This window comes from Mytilus edulis, chromosome 6, assembly GCF_963676685.1.
Source record: "Mytilus edulis chromosome 6, xbMytEdul2.2, whole genome shotgun sequence".
In the NCBI taxonomy this organism is placed as follows: domain Eukaryota; kingdom Metazoa; phylum Mollusca; class Bivalvia; order Mytilida; family Mytilidae; genus Mytilus; species Mytilus edulis.
In genome coordinates, this window is record NC_092349.1 from 55,500,355 (window position 1) to 55,524,613 (window position 24,259).

A 24,259-nucleotide genomic window follows, 5' to 3' on the forward strand; every position below is an offset into this window, starting at 1 on the left:
TGCTAATTTTTCTTTGATTTGCTATCAGTATAATATATAATTAAACATAGCCCATGATGTACTAGTCTCGTCGAATTATTAAATCCCGTGGTCAGAATTCTGACCACGGGATTTAGGCCATACCTGTTGTCAGTGTAGCGATAAGTGAACACAACAGGGGTCCAGTTTAGAGCATTTCTTTAATGTTATCGTATTCTTTTAGACGCTTATCGACTACATTTTAACCTCAACACGAAAGAGTAACATTAGTGTAATGGTATAGAATAATTTGTAAACATTCCCGATACTTAACTTGATATACATGATATATATACATATGAAACTAAACAATAAGCAAAGAAATTGACATTTTGGGCAGAACATTCATGAAACGACTACTATCTATTTTGACGAATGAGACCAATCTGGGAACAGTATATATCTGTATATATGTTCCAGGGGCGGTCCAGCCATTTTAAAAAGGGGGGGTTCCTAACCCAGGACAAAAGGGGGGGTCCAACTACACCTCCCCATACAAATGCATTGATCGTCCAAAAAAAGGGGGGGTTCCAACACCCGGAACCCCCCCCCCCTCTGGATCCGCGCCTGTGTTCCTGGACCAATAATTATAAGCATGATATTGATAAGGTAAAATGCACAATACAAAATATTGAGATTGGAATTGGCACTTGTTTCTGTCAATGTGGGGTTTACTATCCACACCCGTACGAAAAATCACAAGGTAGCTTAAACAGAAATTTTCAATGTGTTCACTTCAAACAATATTTTATTACTCCCCTTTCTTTTCTCGCAAAAAAAACATACACCAGTATGTCAGTAATTGAATTATTTTTACACTAAAACAACTTTCACGTACCTTGACACAGGAACTTGTTTCTATCTATTTGAAGACCCTCCTATCAACGTATATTTATAAATAATTTGTAAATATGCGTTGATAGGGGGTCTTCCAATGGATAAAAACAAGTGCCTGTGCTGTTGATTGTAGAATAAATGGGGGGAGGGGGTAAATCCCTCCACCATATTGAGAACCACAGGTAATCTGTGTAATCAGAGCAACGGGCTTAAAAATATGACACTAAACTCCCTCTGCATGTGGGATTGCAGGTCTATGTTTATATATGCGCACTACACAGTAGAATTAGTCTGTACAGCATTATATAAGCAGAACATATATACAATTCATCTGAATCTGTCCATTTGTCCCTCCCTCCTAAACTTAACCCCTGTTGTGTTCATTAATTTATACTGTCTGTCTGTCTGTCTGTCTGTCTGTCTGTCTGTCTGTCTGTCTGTCTGTCTGTCTGTCTGTCTGTCTGTCTGTCTGTCTGTCTGTCTGTCTGTCTGTCTGTCTGTCTGTCTGTCTGTCTGTCTGTCTGTCTGTCTGTCTGTCTGTCTGTCTGTCTGTTTGTTTGTTTGTTTGTTTGTTTGTTTGTAAGGAAATTAAACATAAGGGAAAGAAAAAGTGTTTCTTTTGTTCCTTTTTTTTTTTTTTAATGTGTTTTCCTTGCCATTGTCAGTTATGTATAAAAAGAGACATTTCTATAAGATTGTTTTTTTGGAAAAATCCTTCCTTTACAATGAATTATGCATAATTTAGTTTGTATCTAATGTTATATCAAATTTCAATTGCTTGATTGTTTAAACAACAATTCCATTGATTTATTTGTTAGAAAAATGTAACTCTAATCAAACAGATTTTCTTTGTAGGTGTTACCATGGCCAGTATCAAAGTAGAAAGCGAAAGAGCAAAATGCTCTGAAAAGAGTGAAGCATTTGGCCAATAAGGTTTGAATAAGTGTTAGCCAAATTATAGTAAATAAGTATAAAAAGCAAAAAAAAAGTCATGATCTCAGTTTTAATTACATTCAATTATCATAAAGTATTATGTACCAATTCAAAATTGAAATTATTCCTCAATAGATTTAGTACATGTCAAGCAGTTTTAACTTCTTTTTGTAATTGTAGCTGAACAACAGTTTATAAGAATAAAAACTCTTTGAGAAAAACAAAACATTACATCTTTGTTCATCAGGCAAAAGACTCAAACAAATATTTTAAGAAAGAGAAAAACATTTTCTTATAAATCATGAATACAGAATAATAAGATATGGTTTGAGTGCCAATGAGACAACTCTCCTTCCTAGTCACAATTTGTAAAAGTTGACCATTATAGGTCACAGTAGGGCCTTCAACACAGAGCCTTGGCTCATATGGAAGATGGAACAGAAGCTTAAGGGCCCCAAGAATGACTGGTTTAAAACCATTCTCACAGGAAAGTGGTATAAAAGCATGAACTGAAATGTTCTATTTTTAATGTTCCCATCATATCTGAGGGGACATTAAGTTTAAGCCTTGTCTGTAAGTCTGTACATCTCTAAATTGGTTTCTGTTCTCTAACTTCATTTTGCCAAAACAAAATGCTATAAAACTTATACCCTATGCTTATTACAACAAACACAAATCAAGGCTTCTCTTTTACCAATCTAGAGTTATAATCCTTTACACATGGATAGAAATTCTGATTTTTTTCGTTTTTTGTCTCTAATCCAGATTGCATCAAACAAATGTTATATGTCATTCATACACAGTGCATCTTTCCACAAAACTCAGATTAAGTTTAAATTTCAGTTGCCTCACTTTTATTGTTCTTAATTTATTCTTATTGTCATTTAGATTTGAAATACTTCTTAAAGTTCTTAGAATTGGATACCTTGGATAAGGGTTATGCTGTCTACTACAAGATATGCATTTTCTATTAAATTTATTATCTCTTATTTAATGGATTATTTGTGAAAAAAAATTAAAAAAAATATTTTTAGGTGTAAAGATTTTCTGCAGAAACAGCATTTCCAGCTATTAGTCCGGCGGCTACAAGCATATTTCAGACGAATTGTGCACATCCTGTTACAAGCATGAAATTTTGCATAGACCTTCCTCAAGTATTACTCTTTTATTTCAGATAGGGAGGCATTTGAAAAAAATGTCTCACTTCCGGTAAAATCCAAAATGGCGGACGTCATACTTAAATCAGCCCAATATCGAAGGCTAGCGTGTAAAAATGTGTTATTATCATGCTACTATCATAATATTTGGTACAGACCTTTGTTTTTTACTACTTTTGGATAAATTAAATAGATTAGATGTCTTCAGAAACCCCACTTTCGGTTAAAATCCAATATGGCTGACATTGTACTTAAATAAGCTTATTTTTTAGGGAGGGTAACTGAAATGTGTTTTAACGTATTGCTACTATCATTACATTGTGTATGAACCTTTCTTTGGTGTTTCTGATGGATACAATGCATGATACATATGTCATAAAAACCCTTTCTTCCGGGTATATCCAAAATGGCGGACAGAGAAATATCAATAAAGAAATTATTTTATTTTGTGCTGGTCATTAAACTTTTGGCTTAAAGTTATCATCAAAACCACTTATTCTAGCATGTTGTAAATATTTAGATATAAATGTGACACTTCCGGTTAAAAATATGACGTAAATTTCAAAGATGAGTCCTCAATCTATTTCTTCGATTTAGAGTTTTGGATAGATTGATTAAAACAAAATAAAATCACTATAGTACTAAAAATTATTTAAAATTATTACTATTTGGCCAAGAATACATGTTTATTCACAGTCACCATGACATGCACACAAGGCAGTGCACGGGATACCCGATTTTCCACATTAAAAATGACCGCGGAATCCTTTCTTACATCCACAATGTATAAGCTTTTGACAAAATGATGAGGCCTCAAAAAGAGTTTTTCAAAAGTTATCCTCTTTGTCCCCGCCTGGAGTGGGTAGCATAAGAGCCAATCCCAAGCTCGTCTCCCTAAACACCTGTATAAGTATATTGCATTATTTACATGCTGGAAAAGACTAGACCAAGTTGAGGGAATAGCCTCGAAAAGCCGTCCCTGTTGCGCAAATAGTTATTTTCTTGCTTCGTTAACCATGTTATACCCATCTGCTAAGTTAGTGCGATCTTACAGTAAAACCCCGGTGATTTAGTCTGATTAATCATCATTCCTTTTGTTAAAGTCACATCTTCAAATGCAATCAATGTCTCCCACATAGTCTTTTCCCCCCTTTCAAGCAAAGAGAGAACCATATCACAACAGGTAAAGACACGGATAACAATAAGTGTTACAGATCACCCAGATCACTCATTGCCTAGTGCATTTGAAAGGCCATTGATCGATATTAATCCAAAGTCTCTTGCCCTCCCAAACACAACGTCTACCCCTATGTCACGGAATAGCGAAACAGTATTGACAACATCATCATTAACGACTGTTCGAATCATGACTCGTTTAAGTGCGTGTTTCACTGCATCAGACACATGCACCATGATTTTAGTGTCTGCCTCTAAATGTGAACTTGGTGCTGAACTTGAAATACATTACGTGGTGGATAAGATAGAATATCCTGACCATTTGTTGCTATAACTACCATACGCATCCAAGACTTCATCCACTCGTATTTCAGTTTCAAGGTATTTTATTTAGGTAAGGACATAATACCCAATCAGCATACTCAGTAGGCCGCAATTCACAATCGGAGAGCTGATTTCCAACATTTACAAAGACTGTGGTATTGTTTCTCGCATCTTAATAAATTCTGCAAAAACACATATTTTCCTGCCTTGTTAACCTAATCTGTTTCTTTTTTTTATCTTCCAACAAAACCACGTATCGTTTTCAATGACATTAAACATCAAATCCATATGGTGATGTTGGCTGGTCAATCATCATTCTAAATGCTATAGTCACATCTTCAAACTCCATTAATGTCACCAACGCAGTTCCTCTTCCAGCGAACGTGTTATCTTTTAATGCCTAGTGTATTTGAAAGGTCATTGATTGATATATATCTTACACTTTTCCCCTTCTAAATGCAAACCAAAGTTTGTCTGCCCTATGTCACGGAATAGGGAAACAGCAATGACATCAGTATCGACTGTTTGAGTCATGACTCAGTTAAGTCTATGTTTCACTGCATCAGACACATCTATCTTGATTCTAGTGTCAGTCTCTTCGTGTAAACATGGTGCTAAACTTGAAACATCATCAAGTGGTGGATAACACTAAACATCCTGAGCATTTGTTGCTTCAACTACCTTGTACTCAAAATTGTATTGAGCAAGCTCCTATGAATGAAAACTTAAAAGTTCTTTCTTACTGTCGTCATCTCTCAGAAAACTTTCCCATCTTTGAGGATGTTTTTAATCCTGGGTTCGTCTGTGTATTCCCTTTCCTCTAAATGTTGCCCTTGCTTCTTTTAGCAGCGTTAAAACTACCAGTATTTCGCTATTCCGTAACAAAGGGGCAAACGAACTATTGATTGTATTTGGGGAGGCAAAAATCTTTGGATTAATATCTATCAATGGCCTTTTTAATGCACTAGGCAATGAGTGATCACACACTTTTATTTCTGACCAATACCTTATGACGGGTTGTGATACTGTTCTCTCTTTGCTTGAAAAGGAAAAAAAAGACTGCATGGGAGACATTAATGGTATTTGAAGATGTGACTTTAACATAAAGAATGATGATTGATCAGCCTAAATCACCGGGGTAGTACTGTACAAACTTATCAGATCTAACATGATTAACGAGCCAAGAAAGTCAATTTTTGCACAAATCTCATTTTAAGTGAGGCTATTCCCACGACTTGTTCTTGTCTTTTCAAGCATGTAAAACGTGTAATATACTAATGCAGGTGTTTAGTGAGACGAGCTTTGGATTGACTCTTATGCTACCTAGTCTTGTCACTAATGGATTGCGAAGGGACAAAGAGGGTCCCTTTAAAAAAAACTCTTTCTGAGACCTCATCATTTTTTCAGAAGCTTGTACATTATGGATGTAAGAAAGGATGCCGCAGTTATTTTTAATGTGTAAAATCGGGTCTCCCGTGCACTGCCTTGTGTGCATGTGGTGGTGATTGTGAATAAGCATGTATTCTTGGCCAAATAGAAGTAGTTTTAAATATTTTTTAGTACTATAGCGATTTTATTTTGTTTAAATCAATCTATCCAAAACTGTACATCGAAGAAATAGATTGAGGACTCATCTTTAAAAGTTACGTCATATTTTTACCGGAAGTGTCAACTTTATATCTTAGCATTTACAATATGCTAGAATAAGAGGTTTTGGGGATAACTTAAAGCCAAAAGTTTAATGACCAGCACAAAATAAAATCATTTTCTTTACATTTTGAAGAAAGTTGAAAATTTGAATAAAAAATTGATATTTCTCTGTCCGCCATTTTGGATACTTCCGGAAGTAAGGGTTTTTAAGACATATGTCTTATACATTGTCTCCATCAGAAGCACCAAAGAAAGGTTCATACACAATGTAATTATAGTAGCAATACGTTAAAACACATTTCAATTACCCTCCCTAAAAAATAAGCTTATTTAAGTACAATGTCCGCCATATTGGATTTCAACCGGAAGTGGGGTTTCTGAAGACATCTAATCTATATAATTTATCCAAAAGTAGTAAAACACAAAGGTCTGTACCAAATATTATGATAGTAGCATGATAATAGGACATTTTTACAGGCTAGGCTTCGATATTGGGCTGATTTAAGTATAACGTCCGCCATTTTGGATTTTACCGGAAGTGAGACATTTTTTTCAAATGCCTCCCTATCTGAAATAAAAGAGTAATACTTGAGGAAGGTCTATGCAAAATTTCATGCTTGTAACAGGATGTGCACAATTTTTTACAAAGCCGCCGGACTATATGTTTTTTTTATATTGCTGTACATGCATTTGGTAAGTAGTTTGACTTGTCTTTGCATTCATTTTACAGTTCAATGTTTAGTCAGTGGCTTTACTTATATGTAGATAAAACATATTAGTTTGGTTCAATTCAAACAGGAGAAAATTCATGTACAATTTTCTTATAAACATTTTCCTGCTGTTAATTAATCCCCTGGTGATTGAAGTATGGTTTTTACAAAAAGCTACATGAGAGACAACTGATCTCATTAACATTTACCTGCTGTTATAGAATCCTATGGTGATGGAAATATTATTTGTACTAACAGATACATAAAAAGGCTTCATCTGAAGGAGAAAACATTTATTGTAGATTGGTTCAATTCCAATGGGAGACAACTCTTGTACTATTTTATTTATTAACATTTTCATCAAGATATTTAATCCAATGGTGATAGAAATATGACTTTTTACCAACCACTAACAGGTACATAAAAAGTCTTTATCTGAAGGAGAATACATTTATTGTAGATTGGTTCAATTCCAATGGGAGACAACTCTTCTACTAATTTACTTATTAACATTTTCATTTAAGATATTTAATCCTACAGTGATGGTAATATTATTTTTACTCACCACTAACCAGTTCATAAAAAGTCTTTATCTGAAGGAGAATACATTTATTGTAGATTGGTTCAATTCCAATGGGAGACAACTCTTGTACTATTTTACTTATTAACATTTTCCTTTAAGATATTTAATCCTATGGTGATGGAAATATTATTTTTATTAACCACTAACCAGTACATAAAAAGTCTTCATCTGAAGGAGAATACATTTATTGTAGATTGGTTCAATTCCAATGGGAGACAACTCTTGTACTATTTTACTTATTAACATTTTCCTTTAAGATATTTAATGCTATGGTGATGGTAATATTATTTTTACTCACATTTTACCAGTACATAAAAAGTCTTCATCTGAAGGAGAATACATTTATTGTAGATTGGTTCAATTCCAATGGGAGACAACTCTTGTACTATTTTACTTATTAACATTTTCCTTTAAGATATTCAATCCTACAGTGATGGAAATATGACTTTTTACTAACCACTAACAGTAACATAAAAAGTCTTCATCTGAAGGAGAATACAATTATTGTAGATTGGTTCAATTCCAATGGGAGACAACTCTTGTACTATTTTACTTATTAACATTTTTCTATGTGTTTATTAATGTTTGTAGGAAGGTTGATCCTGAATAAAATGGGATTTATCAGCCTCTACTTTGTTAATGGTTGTTATGAAGGCTGATCCTGAATAAAATGGGATTTATCAGCCTCTACTTTGTTAATGGTTGTTATGAAGGCTGATCCTGTATAAAATGGGATTTATCAGCCTCTACTTTGTTAATGGTTTTTATGAAGGCTGATCCTGAATAAAATGAGATTTATCAGCCTCTACTTTGTTAATGGTTTTTATGAAGGCTGATCCTGTATAAAATGGGATTTACCAGCCTGTACTTTGTTAATGGTTGTTATGAAGGCTGATCCTGTATAAAATGGGATTATCAGCCTGTACTTTGTTAATGGTTGTTATGAAGGTTGATCCTGAATAAAATGGGATTTATCAGCCTGTACTTTGTTAATGGTTGTTATGAAGGCTGATCCTGTATAAAATGGGATTTATCAGCCTGTACTTTGTTAATGGTTGTTATGAAGGTTGATCCTGAATAAAATGGGATTTATCAGCCTGTACTTTGTTAATGGTTGTTATGAAGGCTGATCCTGTATAAAATGGGATTTATCAGCCTGTACTTTGTTAATGGTTTTTATGAAGGCTGATCCTGAATAAAATGGGATTTATCAGCCTCTACTTTGTTAATGGTTTTTATGAAGGCTGATCCTGAATAAAATGAGATTTATCAGCCTCTACTTTGTTAATGGTTTTTATGAAGGCTGATCCTGTATAAAATGGGATTTACCAGCCTGTACTTTGTTAATGGTTGTTATGAAGGCTGATCCTGTATAAAATGGGATTTATCAGCCTGTACTTTGTTAATGGTTGTTATGAAGGTTGATCCTGAATAAAATGGGATTTATCAGCCTCTACTTTGTTAATGGTTGTTATGAAGGCTGATCCTGTATAAAATGGGATTTATCAGCCTCTACTTTGTTAATGGTTTTTATAAAGGCTGATCCTGTATAAAATGGGATTTATCAGCCTCTACTTTGTTAATGGTTTTTATGAAGGCTGATCCTGAATAAAATGGGATTTATCAGCCTCTACTTTGTTAATGGTTGTTATGAAGGCTGATCCTGAATACAATGGGATTTATCAGCCTCTACTTTGATCCAAGGGTAAGGACAACTACACATGAGTTGCACGTTCAACAAAAACTCTGCATTCTGATGGGAATTAACTGTGCTCTTCTTCTTGTCGACTTGTTCTTTTCTTTATATTAGGCGGACTTCATACAAACGCCCGAGCAAGAAAGAAAAGAAGCAAATCATATCTTCCAGGGCTTATATTTCCTTGCTGTTCACAAGGAAGCTATCAAACCAAGAGTTCCAAGTGGCGAATTGGAAATTAGCCCTCCGTTAATTCCGTTTGTTCTTCTTTCTGATATTGACCTATCTTCTTATACTTATATTCTCTTTTGCATTTCCTACACAAACACAACGGGTGCCGTATGTGGACTAGGACCTGCTTACTCATTCAATAGCACATGAGATCACCCCAGCTTTGTTTTGTGTTTTGTTGGGTTTTTTTTTTTTTTTTTGGGGGGGGGGGTAAGTCCTCGGTATTCCATGATTTGTTGTGTGTACTGTTGTTTGTCTGTTGGTATTTTTTTTCTGTTTCAGCCCTGGCGTTATTAAAAAAAAGCCTGTGGTATGATTGCCAATGAGACAACTCTCCACAAGAGACCAAATGACACAAAAATTAACAATTAATCATACGTCACAGTACGGCTTTCAACAATGAGCAAAGCCAACACTGCAATGCATAGTCAACTTTAAAAGACCACGAATTAACAATCTAAAATCATTTAAACGAGAAAACTAACGACACAATTTATGTACAAAAATGAACGAAAAACAAATATGTAACACCGCAACAAACGGTTTATTCTTGACTTTGGAGATTGAAAACCACTTTTGGTATATTAGAACTCTGTAAATCTTTATTGTGCTTTGATTTAGTAATAACTTGCTTTAATTTGCTGTGCACATCGTGTATAATCACACCAAATGTATCATATAATGCTAAAAAAGAACTAACGAAATCGCTAACTAATCAATTAACTAAGCTGTACAATAATAGTTAATAGCATTTTTTTCTTTTGTTCTAAATATACATGAAATATTTGCTACTAGACATCAATCAACAGGCAATAGTGAATTATACAATGCTCGAGTCCTAAATGACCACAAATTCAATAGTGAATCAATGGGAAAACTTACAAGATTAAAGAGTACATCTTTATGTAATTTATACGTGTTTCTTGTTTCTCGATTTTTTTTATATAGATTAGACCGTTGGCTTTCCCGTTTGAATGGTTTTACACTAGTTAGTAATTTTGGGGCCCTTTGTAGCTTGTTGTTCGGTGTGAGCCAAGGCTCCGTGTTGAAGGCCGTACATTGACCTATAATGGTTTACTTTTTTTAATTGTTATTTGGATGGAGAGTTGTCTTATTGGCACTCACACCACATCTTCCTATATCTATCCATAAAACGATTTTTACAATCATATTGATTTAAAACAAAAGATCAATGATTCATTAATAAAACCGCTGTAAGCAAATCTAACTTTTTATTGTTTTCTGGTGTCTGTTTATTTGAATGCAAAAGTCATTGTACAACGTTTAAAATATATTGGACATCTCTCTATACGGAGCATTACATCTCTCCTCCGGGTGTCCTAGTATAGTCATCTATAGTTGTTTATATTCACTTATTTGATCTCCTATGGTTATATATATATATCAAAATTTACTAAATTTTATCATCGGTACAAGTACATCATTCGTAAATAAAAATCAACATGCAGACATATTATACATTCAGGTATTTCACATAAAATATTTCTGGGTAATATTCTTAACAAAGCACAAAACTTTCGGCATTCACCTCAAAAGCTAACAAACCTTCAAATTTTGTTTTCGGAAGTGATATGGTTACAATACTGCTGTCACGACTCAGGTCTTTTAAGAATTGTGTATTTTTGTGCTATTTTGATTCACTCATAAGGTCTTTGCATTGGAAATAAACACATTGATTCTAAAAACCAGTTGTTGGCATGATGCGGGTTATGTTCCTCTCATATATTTTAAACAACTAATGATGAAGACATAAACTTTTAATTAGTTTGATTGATGTCTTCGGCTGGTATGTAACTAACTGCTTGTAGTCATTTGTTGATTTATGTATTATTGTAATTTTGCTTAGTTTTTTTAGTCAATTATGACATCGCACTCGGAGTTTTTCTGAGCCTATTGATAATGTGTTTTTTAAATATCATTGGCTAGAGGTATAGGGGATGGTTGAGATTTCAAAATCAGGTTTAACCCTGCCGTATTTTTTTGCGCCTGTCCCTAGGCAGGAGCCTCGGTTTTTTAAGTTCATTTACATATTATGAAGTTTAGTCTCATAAATCATATTTCCCAGCCGCACTATATAAACTTGATAGATAAACCGATAGTTTGGATGAGCAATTTATAAACTCTGTCATCACTAGGTTATCAAATAATTTCTATTTTACAATGGTGTTGCTATGAAGAAAAAAAAACCGACTGTGCCATGTCAATAGTCAAATACTTTACAAAATCTTATATGTTTTATGCTTTTAAAATCCTTAATCTTAATGCTGTGAAACTGAGGTTAATGTACAGAGAGATTCTTTTTTCTGATATAAGTTGATAATACGTGGATGATGAATAAATGACAGGAAACTCAACAGCACCGTAATAACTATTATATTGTAGTGATACAAATCAGTATACATGTACCTGGGATTATTATACTAATATAATAATAGTCCCAGAGTATACACTGGTTTGTTTTTATATATTATATTAATTGAATAGTTGCATGTATACATAATTGTGTATATCATTCTTATAATAGTGCAGTGCACGTGCATGGTGGCCACTCTTCTGTAAAAAAAAAAATCGAATTTTCTAAAAGATTGGATATGTGAAGCCATTCATATTTTCCCGAAAAAAGCAATTACAGAGTTACCGGTCCTTGCCAGGAGTGTCGTAAAACGTTCTTGAGATATTCTTGCGCAACCTTTAACTCAATTGTCGGTACGTGTGCAATATTTTTTTTACTTTTATATTAAATAATATATCTAACGGAAAAACATTTTAATATTTAAATGTGTGTGGTTTTTTTTAGCGTATCCATTGAAAAAGTGAATTTGAAACAAGTGATAAGTAGTAATGTTATCTTGCACTAGATAATGTCCGCGGATCTTTAATTTTTATAGATTGGTTGAAAACCCAAAACTAATTTGCATAATGTAAATTTAGGGGATAGCAATACATCGGAATGACCAAACGGTCATCTCGATGTAAAAAGGCATTTTAAAAATTACAATTCATATTCCGCTTCCAAGTACCAGACAGTTCATTTAGAAAAACATAAATTTTGAAAATGTTCTCATCATTTTCCTTTACCTTACTTGTCAACATCTGAAAGTCTGAATAGGTAAAATACGAAACCGTTTTGAATGTAGAAGTCTATAGTTGCCACCAGAGACATATATACACGTATATATGTCTCTGTTGTCACCTATTCTGGGTATAACAAAGGTAAAAAGTTTAATCTTTCAGTTGCAACAGTCTTTGTACATGTACTGCCTTGATTATAAGTCTGGATTCAAATTTAGACCGGAAATATTCAAGAAGGGAAAATTCATGAAAATGATATTTTTGGTGCCCTCTTAGAACCAGTTCATATTCATAGTTTGTAGTACCTGCCCAAGGGCTATAGATTGTATCATGCCAAGTATCATGTAATCTATAGCCCTTGGACAGGTACTACAAAAAGAAATAACAACTTTTAGTTGTCCACGTAACTTGATGGTTGCATGGCAACCTATTCATAAATTCAAACTTGCAGTGTCTGCTTTCTGTCAAAGAAATTTTTCTCTGTTTTTTAAGGGAGCTACCATTTGATTTTTATGGGGGGGCTAGGATGAAAAATTTTGTCCTGCATTTTTTTTAGCTGTAATATCTGTCCTGCCTTTTTATTTTTCACTCTGTTCGGTCCTGCCTTTTTTTTTTAGTTTATCCTGACTTTTTTTTTACCTAAATTGTCGTCTTGACTTTTTTTTTTTGCAAGTGTCTCATCCTGCCTTTTTATTTTACTCAAAACTCCTGTCCTGCCTAATTTTTTCAAATATCATCCTAGCCCCCCCATAAAAATGAAATGGTAGCTCCCTAAGGTATATTATGTTTAAAAATAACATTATATCTTAATCTGTATAAGGGTTTCTATTTCCTTTAAGTTTAAACATCGTAAGTTATTGTATTATGCTTAGCAACCATACTATTGCAGGCGTTTCATGCATGATATAGCACAAGTAACCGTTACATTTAGCGTTAGACAACACCATATTATTGATACATACCAGCTAGTTTGTTCCATGTATGACTTTCAGACAGGTACTTTGCGTAGAAACTACCTACCAACATGGATTTTACAGAGCAAACATACTATTTTTTATGCAGGCGTTTTATGCATGTTTTTGCACAAATAACTGTTACATTGAGTGTCTGACAACATGTACATGCTAGTTTTTGAGATGCATCAGTTATAAAGTGTTATTTTCAATGAAATTTAGTAAGCAACCATACTATTTCAGCACTTACTATATCTATTTGCCCCCATTACTTACATTTAGTTTTTGAAAACATGTTATTGATACGAACAAACTGGTTTGTTCCATGCAGCAGTTTCAGACTGGTATTTTGCTTAGAAACTACTTAACAACGAGTGTTTTACATATCAACCATACTATTTCAGGGAAATGAAGTATGCATTTGCATATAACACTTTCATTGTATGACAACATCAAAATATTCCTACATACAAGTTACATTGCCTCTTGATAAGTTTTGATTCAAACTTTCATCTGAAACTTCCTAGCAAAGTTGATTTTGCATAGCAATTAATTTTTGTTATCTCTTTTTGTGTGTAGAAATCATATGATTTATTTCCACATATCCAAGGTATTATTCCTTTATATAAGCTGCAGTAACTTTCCTAATAAACCAGCATACCAATGTGTGTAACTCAGGATTTGGACAGCATACTATTATAATAAGTGCATGTTTGTAAAAGAAGATGCATCGTTTCAGCATTGCCTTTCTTTGTATGTCTAGTTTTTGTACAGATGGGTAGAGTAATTGTGATTGTTTGTTGTACATTATTTACTGCAGTAATTTTGAAAAATTCTGTGTATTGTTTCTGAAGTAAACTCACAAAAAGGATAAGTAACTGCAAACAATCAGTCTCAACTTTTTCTGGTAAATAGTTTTTCCTGTTAATTCTTCAAATAATAATTATATTTTACACAAATTCTATATAATAAATAAAGTGTCACATTTTCTATGTTTTCAGCTGACAACACTCTGTTGATTATAAAAATGAAATATTTCATCTCTGTTTCATGACACATTTTTTAAGAAATAGATGTTAAAGTGTCATCCTATTTTTAACAGATTTTATTTGGTACTAAAGAAGAAAATAACAAAACCATAAAATGTTAATAAGTAAAATAGTACAAGAGTTGTCTCCCATTGGAATTGAACCAATCTACAATAAATGTATTCTCCTTCAGATGAAGACTTTTTATGTACTGGTTAGTGCTTAGTAAAAATAATATTTCCATCACCATAGGATTAAATATCTTAAAGGAAAATGTTAATAAGTAAAATAGTACAAGAGTTGTCTCCCATTGGAATTGAACCAATCTACAATAATTGTATTCTCTTTCAGATGAAGACTTTTTATGTACTGGTTAGTGCTTAGTAAAAATAATATTTCCATCACCATAGGATTAAATATCTTAAAGGAAAATGTTAATAAGTAGAATAGTACAAGAGTTGTCTCCCATTGGAATTGAACCAATCTACAATAAATGTATTCTCCTTCAGATGAAGACTTTTTATGTACTGGTTAGTGGTTAGTTAAAAAATAATATTTCCATCACCATAGGATTAAATATCTTAAAGAAAAATGTTAATAAGTAGAATAGTACAAGAGTTGTCTCCCATTGGAAATGAACCAATCTACAATAATTGTATTCTCTTTCAGATGAAGACTTTTTATGTACTGGTTAGTGGTTAGTTAAAAAATAATATTTCCATCACCATAGGATTAAATATCTTAAAGGAAAATGTTAATAAGTAGAATAGTACAAGAGTTGTCTCCCATTGGAATTGAACCAATCTACAATAATTGTATTCTCCTTCAGATGAAGACTTTATATGTACTGGTTAGTGGTTGGTAAAAAACAATATTTCCATCACTAGAGGATTCATTAACAGCAGGAAAATGTTAATGAAGAAAATAGTTAATGAAGTCTCCATATTTATTCTAAAACTGAAAACAAAACCAGTAATGTCAGTAATATTTACAATTTTCTTTACCTTTAACGTCTTCTAACATATGTTGTAGTCTTGCATTAAAAACGCTCTGTACTGGTTGTCAACAGGAACAATAGCATGCATTGACTTTAATAGACTATTATAAATTTCTTGTCCATCAAATTGAAGATTTTCCTGACAAAATAAAGAAATATAAATACTATTCTTTCAATGCTATTATTCATTTTACAACGATATTTTCAAAAACTTACAATTCAGCTTGAAATTAAAATTTAATCAATTGTGATGTATATTTGGGATGTAGGTAACCACAGTTTTGGCTATAAACTAAAAATAACTGTCATACAAGTGGGAGGTTGAGTTAGCATAAAAAAACGTTTACTTGTACTAAGTAAGAAATATGATACATTTTTTGTTGTATATATTGTGAAACAATTAATTTGTCATATTTTAACGGACTTTCCCCTACAAAAAATTAACATTGGAATTTGAAGTTTTTAATAATCACTTTTTTATAAATGAAGTTAAATTGTTGTTTTCAGTCAAGTTAGATTATTTGAAAATCCCACATAACAGCCTTGATATAACAAACAACAATAGTGAGGTTAAAATATATCATTTCAATCCGTATCAGCCTTGATAGAACAAACAACAATAGTGAGGCTGATAATGGATAATTTCAAACCATAACAGCCTTGATAGAACACACAACAATAGTAAGGCTGATAATGGATAATTTCAAACCATAACAGCCTTGATAGAACAAACAACAATAGTAAGGCTGATAATGGATAATTTCAAACCATAATAGCCTTGATAGAACAAACAACAAAAGTGGGGTTGATAATGGATAATTTCAAACCATAACAGCCTTGAAAGAACAAACAACAATAGCATGAAAAGTAAGGCTGATAATGGATAATTTCAAACCATAACAGCCTTGATAGAACACACAACAATAGTAAGGCTGATAATGGATAATTTCAAACCATAACAGCCTTGATAGAACACACAACAATAGTGAGGCTGATAATGGATAATTTCAAACCATAACAGCCTTGATAAAACACACAACAATAGTAAGGCTGATAATGGATAATTTCAAACCATAACAGCCTTGATAGAACAAACAACAATAGTAAGGCTGATAATGGATAATTTCAAACCATAACAGCCTTGATAGAACACACAACAATAGTAAGGCTGATAATGGATAATTTCAAACCATAACAGCCTTGATAGAACAAACAACAATAGTAAGGCTGATAATGGATAATTTCAAACCATAACAGCCTTGATAGAACAAACAACAAAAGTGGGGTTGATAATGGATAATTTCAAGCCATAACAGCCTTGATAGAATAAACAACAATAGTAAGGCTGATAATGTATAATTTCAAACCATAACAGCCTTGATAGAACAAACAACAATAGTAAGGCTGATAATGGATAATTTCAAACCATAACAGCCTTGATAGAACAAACAACAATAGTAAGGCTGATAATGGATAATTTCAAACCATAACAGCCTTGATAGAACAAACAATAATAGTGAGGCTGATAATGGATAATTTCAAACCATAACAGCCTTGATAGAACAAACAACAAAAGTGGGGTTGATAATGGATAATTTCAAACCATAACCATGATAACAGCCTTGATAGAACAAACAACAATAGTAAGGCTGATAATGGATAATTTCAAACCATAACAGCCTTGATAGAACAAACAACAATAGTGAGGCTGATAATGGATAATTTCAAGCCATAACAGCCTTGATAGAACACACAACAATAGTAAGGCTGATAATTGATAATTTCAAACCATAACAGCCTTGATAGAACACACAACAATAGTAAGGCTGATAATGGATAATTTCAAACCATAACAGCCTTGATAGAATAAACAACAATAATTGGGTTGATAATGGATCATTTTAAACCATAACAGCCTTGATAGAACAACCAACAATAGAGAGGTTGAAAAGGGATCATTTTAAACCATAACAGCCTTGATCATTTGATAAAACACACACTGGTTGTGCATGTTTTTTTTAATCATTGAAATTTCCTTTGGAACATGTCCAACTGGGATGCTGAGAAAAAGACACCAAATCTACTTTAAATAATTTTTTGGCATTTTATATAAATAATTTACAAAAACCTTTCACGTTTCAATCTTCTTTTTCCTTTTGATTTGTCAGCTACCTCTTTTTCCAATCCACCATTGAGCACACATTTCACCTTTCTAATATCTGTACAAAAGTAAAAAAAAGCTTCAGTTCAGTTTGTGTCCAAATACTGTTTTTAACATTAAAATGGGCTAAAATGTTGCCAACTCTACACTTGACAAAATAATGTTGTTAGTATAGGCAAATGCATATAATTTTGTAATACTAAGATTAATAAAATTAGTTCTTGGTGATTCTGTGCTACCAAAAAGAGACAAATAACAAAAGATTGGTATTTAGCTCATTGATTTCATATTCTTTTCACTTTTTATACTGCAGCTAGAACATGTAGAACCCTTCATGTTGTCTTTAGCTACCAAATATATTTACAAAGAGATATTTCATGCTCTGTTGTTTTCATGTCACAATATCATGTTATTTTAATTACAATTAAGGGTTTGTTAAGGGATCAACCATTATATCTTTGTGATAACATATTCATAAACAATAACTGTTTAGTGTCTTTAAATATCAGCTGTATTTGTATGAAGCTAGGAAACAGGTGTAATGCAAGCTTTAGCAAGCTATTATTCCTGTTTCGAGCAAGTAAAAAAAATACAGCTAATACAATGTATTAAAAGACACTAAACAGTTATTGTCTTTATCCTGCAATTAATTCTGTATATTGGTTGTGATTTGAAAGACAAAAAAACTCACATTTTCTGCATTTATTTTTCAATTTTAAATGTATGCTGAAATTGACATGGTGATTTGGTTACACAATCATACACATTCAAGTTTTGAAATCTGCAATTGACATCGTAGAAACGACTGCTGTTCATGTGTGTATGTTATCAGAAAATTTGTGTAATTCTTGTAGCTTTAAAGAAACGTTTGAAAACAAACAGAACCTATCAAAGTAATTCTTATTTCCCATAAGGTCAAACAATACATCATTGGAATGTGACTGCAATACACATTCTGAGATGGTTAAACGACAAACTAGTTTATGAGGCTCCCTTACAAGTAGACCCATGTTAGCAACACTCTGAAACCGATTGTGGATGGGCGAGTGTCATATGCTGCCCAGATGTCTGAGGGCTATGTGTATTTAGCTTTAGTGCAGAATGCAGTCATCTACTACAGATTCAATGATTCATCTAACATAAACACATCGTTCTGGTTAGTCAACTGCCCAGCTGATCAACCTGGCCCTAAAAGCAGCTGTTGTGGAGTCCATATGAAAAAGAAACATCAAAATAGTAAAAAAAACAAACCAAACCAACTCACAAAACTAAGATGGCAGCCTACAAAAAAAGGCATCTTCACCTGTTAACCTTATTTAATTTCAAACTCACCTGCCATTGTATTGCATAAAATGCAGAGAGACGTCAATCGTGTCAATGTTTGCAAATGAACACAAAGAATCTAGCCATAATCATATGAGAAACAAAAATTGTGTGAACAGCTAATGTGGATTTTTTAGAAAATGTCATGATTTATGACTTTCAGTTTATTTCATGTATCTAAAGTGAAAGAATACAAGGTACAGTACAGAAATTGGACAAACATGCCACTGATACATGTGTATGTGACAAAACAACATCAGCTTGTACTGCATTACATGTAACAGTATCGTCCCTATCCATTTTAATCAAATAAATTTGTCTCGCAGGCCTCCAGAATTAAGTGTTCACCCCAAGAAGCTGAACTGAAATTAGGTGTAAAAATTCTGGATCAGTGGCTGGTGCTAAGTATAGTCTATAGATATGTTCCAGACCATACATGTTATACACCTTGTCGCTAATCCCGCTAACCCCGCCGCTTGAACTTTTGACGCATACAACAATCGCTTTTCCATTGTAGCGTTAGATGTTTTGTTTTATGACGTAAAAATTTTACGGGAACCTGTGCGATATCCAGTAAAAAATGAATTTGGTGTTTTTACTGTCTTCTGGTTGGTTACAATTATTAGTTTTATTTTCAATGTTGTCAATTTTGCTGGCGACATGCCCACTCTGACGTTGTGTATTCAAACGCCAACATGTGCATGATGTGTGTACGTTGTTATTGTTAATATAAAAAATATAAAAAGTTTTTTGAGCCTTATTTTTGATAGAAATTTATTTATAATGAATGGCAATAATTTATTTTGATTTTATTGAACCATAAAACTAATTTTTGACTCTTCACATTTTACATAATCCGCTTCGCGGAAGAAGTCAAAAACTAGTTTTATGGTTCAATAAATTCAAAATAAATAACAGCCATTCATTAAATGGCGTTCAAATAGCGATAAGGTCTATTGGATCATATGGTTTAAATTCAAAAAACATTTATCACATTCTTTATTTTAAGTTTTATTTAAAATATCATAAAAATGTCCTGTACCAAGTCAGGAATATGGCATAGCTCATTTCAGTGTGTGTTACATTTCCTCTTATTATTGAGTGTGGGTTCACATTACTGTAAGACGTGTCACGGTACTTTTCTAACCCAAATTCATGTGTTTGGTTTAGATGTTATGTTTGTTGACGTTGCTCTCGTGGGATTTTGTCTGGTGCTTGGTCCGTTTCTATGTGTGTTGCATTTTGATGTTGTGTGGTTGTTCTCCTCTTGTATTTATTGCGTTTCCCTCGGTTTTGTTTTTTGTCCATGGATTTATGAGTTTTGAACAGCGGTATACTACTGTTGCCTTTATTTACAAATTGTTATTATTACAAATTTTATGAGATGGATAAAATGAACAAACGAACAACTGAAATTAAATATCTGTTGAAATGTATATCTGAATCCTATTTCATGTATTTAGGTACTCTTGCCAAAGGTGACACAAGTATAGCACAACCATTTCCTGCATAATATACCATGTAGTCCTGGAAATTAGGAGACAAGATTTTCAACCTGTCTTGTATAAATTTGTTAATTTATAGTACAGTGGTCAGTTTATTCATTTGCTGTATTGAAAAAATAACACAATAATATATTACTTAATCTAAAAACCCAATCACTACTGTAAGCATGGTCGTTGTCTCATCCTTAAAAGTGTTTTCTATGTTCAAGTGTCAGTGTCAGTATGTAGGCAATCGTGGTTCCCAAAAATATTAGATTGTCTTGATCACACATGCGTTTGACTGAAAACTTATTCGAAATAATTTCTCCCTCAATTTGTTTATTCCGATTTACAGAATAATGTCAATTTTTTTTATTTGAAAGTAAAAAAATAACACTAAATTAATTTTAAATAGTATTTTAGTTTAATTAATATAAAAATAAAATAGTTTCCCAACCATTCTGAATGTTTTGTAATGGAAACAAACGAAGGCTGATCGCTAAGGTTGATCGCCATATACACCTTGCTCTAATACCTGTTATTTTGGGAAAAAAACGACAAAAAAGGAGTCCGGATATGATTCCGTCATCAAACTGACTTTTAGTCATAGATATGATTTCCGGTTTGAAATATGCATAAATACAACCAATCGTATGATAAATAACAAAGATGAAAAATAAATAAGCCAATCAGAGCGTTCTCCATATAATGGTGTTTAGATCGCAAGAACCACAACTGGAATATTATACCTCCTTATAGAGGACAATTATTTTTCGCCTTTATCTACATGTAAACCACGATTATACTACTTTAATATATAGATACTCTCTGTATTCTGTCTACTGTTTTCTTTGAAATGTTTACTATTTAAGGGGTCATACCAGTTGCATATATATTAAAATAAGTAAAACATGAGACACAAGTACAACCAACCGTATGATAGATAACAAAAATGAAAAAATGGATAAGCCATTTAGACTGAGCGTTCTCCATATCATGGTGTTTAGATCGCAAGAATCACAACTATTCTACCTCCTTAGAGAGGACAATTATTTTTCGCGTTTATCTACATGTAAACTACGATTATACTACTTTAATATATAGAGACTCTCTGTATTCTGCCAGGGACTTTCTATGTTAGTATAGAAAGTCTGATTCTGTCTACTGTTTCTTTGAAATGTTTACTATTTAAGGTGTCATACTACTTGCATATATATATTAAAATAAGTAAAACATGCTCAACTTCATCTAAAATTACCTCGACCAAAAACTTTAACCTGGAGCGGGACAGACAGACGGACGGACGACCGAACGCATGCAATGGATGCACAGACTAGAAAACATAATGCCCATAAATGGGGCAAAACAAAATATTGGTGAAAGGGAAAATAGTGATTTGGCAAAAATGAAAGTAATGTAGAGATTAGAGGAGGCAGGACCATTTTCGGGGCGTCGGGATCGGGGGTTTTTAAGCTCGGGATTTGGGGATTGATCCTTACGGGATCAGGGAATATATTTTTCGATTTCGGGACATCTTTAAATTCTGCATCTTGGGATTTCATGGTTATAAGCCCGGGATTTTGGGATCAGGACCCCTCCGACCACCCCTCAAATTAGCCTTAGTCGGTCATGTATACATGATTTATATCCTACCAGTGGCATGTTAATAAGGCTCTTAAAAGAAAAAGCACTGAAGGGTTGTCCTAGAAGCATATTTTGTTAGACTCATAATGGTCTATATACAAGCAGTTACATTTATTACATGTTTGAAACGGTGCAAATTTTTAATTGATTTAACGAAGCATTGTAGCAAAGGAGAAGAATAATTGTAGTCTGAAGCCAGAAACACGAAAATGAATTGAATTTAATAGAAAGGAAACAAATATCTGACTTTGGAAAAAGGGAGAGGGCTTTTGGTACCTTTTATGAAATTCTTCATACATAATATCTTTTACAAAAAATCATCCTACAACAGTTCACAAGCTGTATGCCCGCGATTTCGCGGGTGTGTTCTAGTGTGTATTGAATATAAAGCTAGGTTATAATTGCATTCCAGAATTGAACTTAATTTTAATAAACATGGTACAGTACACCAGTTACAAAATTCAAACTTATATAATAGCTAAAGTTTTTCAAACACCCATACATGTATGTATAGTTGCATACTTAATTATGTATGATGATGACATTAATTTATATATTAAAACATACAGTTCTATGCATACATTATTTGTACTTACAAAATTACATAGTAACTGAATATCCTATATATTATTGAATCAAAATGCCTCCTTGATCTCTTATATGTGAAATACATTTTCCAAACACAACCAACATGACCTAGCCACAATTTCAAATTGTTAGCTTTCAGGAAGTGCCAACTAGACATGCCCAGTCAATATTGTGTAATTCTTGCAATGTTCTTGCAAACATATATAATGGTCAAAATTTTCTGCAATCTTGCGGTATACATATAGAATGGTCAAAGTTTTCTGTAATCATGCGACAAACATTCTTTATTATCGTAAACTTTCTGGCCATCTTACGGAAAACATTGATGTTTCTGCAAACTTGCCGCAAGCTTGCAGCAAAAAGCTGCAATGTTTGCCGGAAGTTTGCAGCTAGCGGCAAACATCTGCAAACACTATTTTCTGTGTTCCTGCAAACTTTTTGTTTGCTGCAAGCAAACAGTTTAGATCCATAAGGGTGTCACTGATAGCACATGCATCCACCCATAGCTGTTGTATTTTACAAGGATATTGAATATGATCTTGGAGTGCCTCTCAGTTATTGCCAGCCAATCAAAAGCTATTACTTTTGTCACAGATATAGAAAGTTGTCGAAAGAGAACAAAAGAGGCGAGGGTCATGTCTACTATGCTACTTCAAACGATAGGTTTTACCTGACTTTGACAATATACACGGAAACGCACCATTTGAATATTGGTACACCGAATGTTGCATCAGGTACAAAATGACTCATATCAATAAATAATTACATTAGATGTATGTTTCATTATAATACTTTATTCTGATTGGGTAACTGCACATCACATGTTATTCCGTGATCAGTTGCATTGCTCAATACAACTTTTCATTCATGATAACACGTGGTCCAACAATAAAGTGCACAGGTGAATTAAATAAAAAAATATATAAAATTCGTGTTTTCATGATCATAGCTTAAAAATGTAATTATAAGTATTGAATGCTTCTTTTTGTAACTTTATAGGGTTGTAAAAGCGTTGACCGTGCGCACATTTTTAGAATGAAGCGCTTCCGCGCTTCATACAAAATGGACTTCGGTCAACGCTTTTACACCCCAATAAATTTACAAAAAGAAGCATTCAATTCTTAAGTAAAAAAAAAAAAAAAACGGAAAGATTTTACAATCTGTACAAAAATACTGCAAAATAAATGCAAATATTTTTTTATGATTTTTAGAGAAATGTTTTATTTTGCATAAAGATAATTTAAATAGTTTGGAAAACAAAAATTTGAAATCTGAATACTATGTTATATATCTATATTGATAGATCGTACAGATATAAAACGCCAACCGGAAGCTCAAAGGGAGACTGTGGCAGTTCCGGATGAGGATTATCCCATACTTGCTCACAACATAAAACGAAATTAAGTGGCTCCTGATAGAACAAAGGCATATAAGTTAATGATATATGCATTTTGATAGGAAATTTACAATTCATTTCATAATTGAAAAATTCAATTATATATTCGTGTGATTGTTCTGAAATATGCAAGCTAGTAAGCATTTGAATAGAGTTTATTTAAAACAAAGGACACCTCTGAATTTCTGTATAAGATGTACTTGGGTTTCAATATTTGTAACCGATTTAGATGCAATTTCTATTGTTCGAAGTTTGTAGGCTACTTTGAAGTATGACT

At 32.9% G+C, this 24,259-nt stretch overlaps 2 long non-coding RNA genes across 2 annotated transcripts; one reads left to right on the forward strand and one right to left on the reverse strand.

The window, feature by feature from the left end:
- The first annotated feature begins 213 nt into the window (after positions 1-213).
- On the forward strand, positions 214-2,858 carry LOC139526144 (uncharacterized). Its single transcript, XR_011665146.1, has 3 exons — positions 214-256; positions 1,711-1,788; positions 2,823-2,858. It is a non-coding gene; the product is annotated as an uncharacterized lncRNA (long non-coding RNA).
- A 14,655-nt stretch (positions 2,859-17,513) lies between these two features.
- On the reverse strand, positions 17,514-18,930 carry LOC139526145 (uncharacterized). Its single transcript, XR_011665147.1, has 2 exons — positions 18,880-18,930; positions 17,514-17,605 (listed from the first exon to the last, which is right to left on the reverse strand). It is a non-coding gene; the product is annotated as an uncharacterized lncRNA (long non-coding RNA).
- Positions 18,931-24,259: the final 5,329 nt, after the last annotated feature.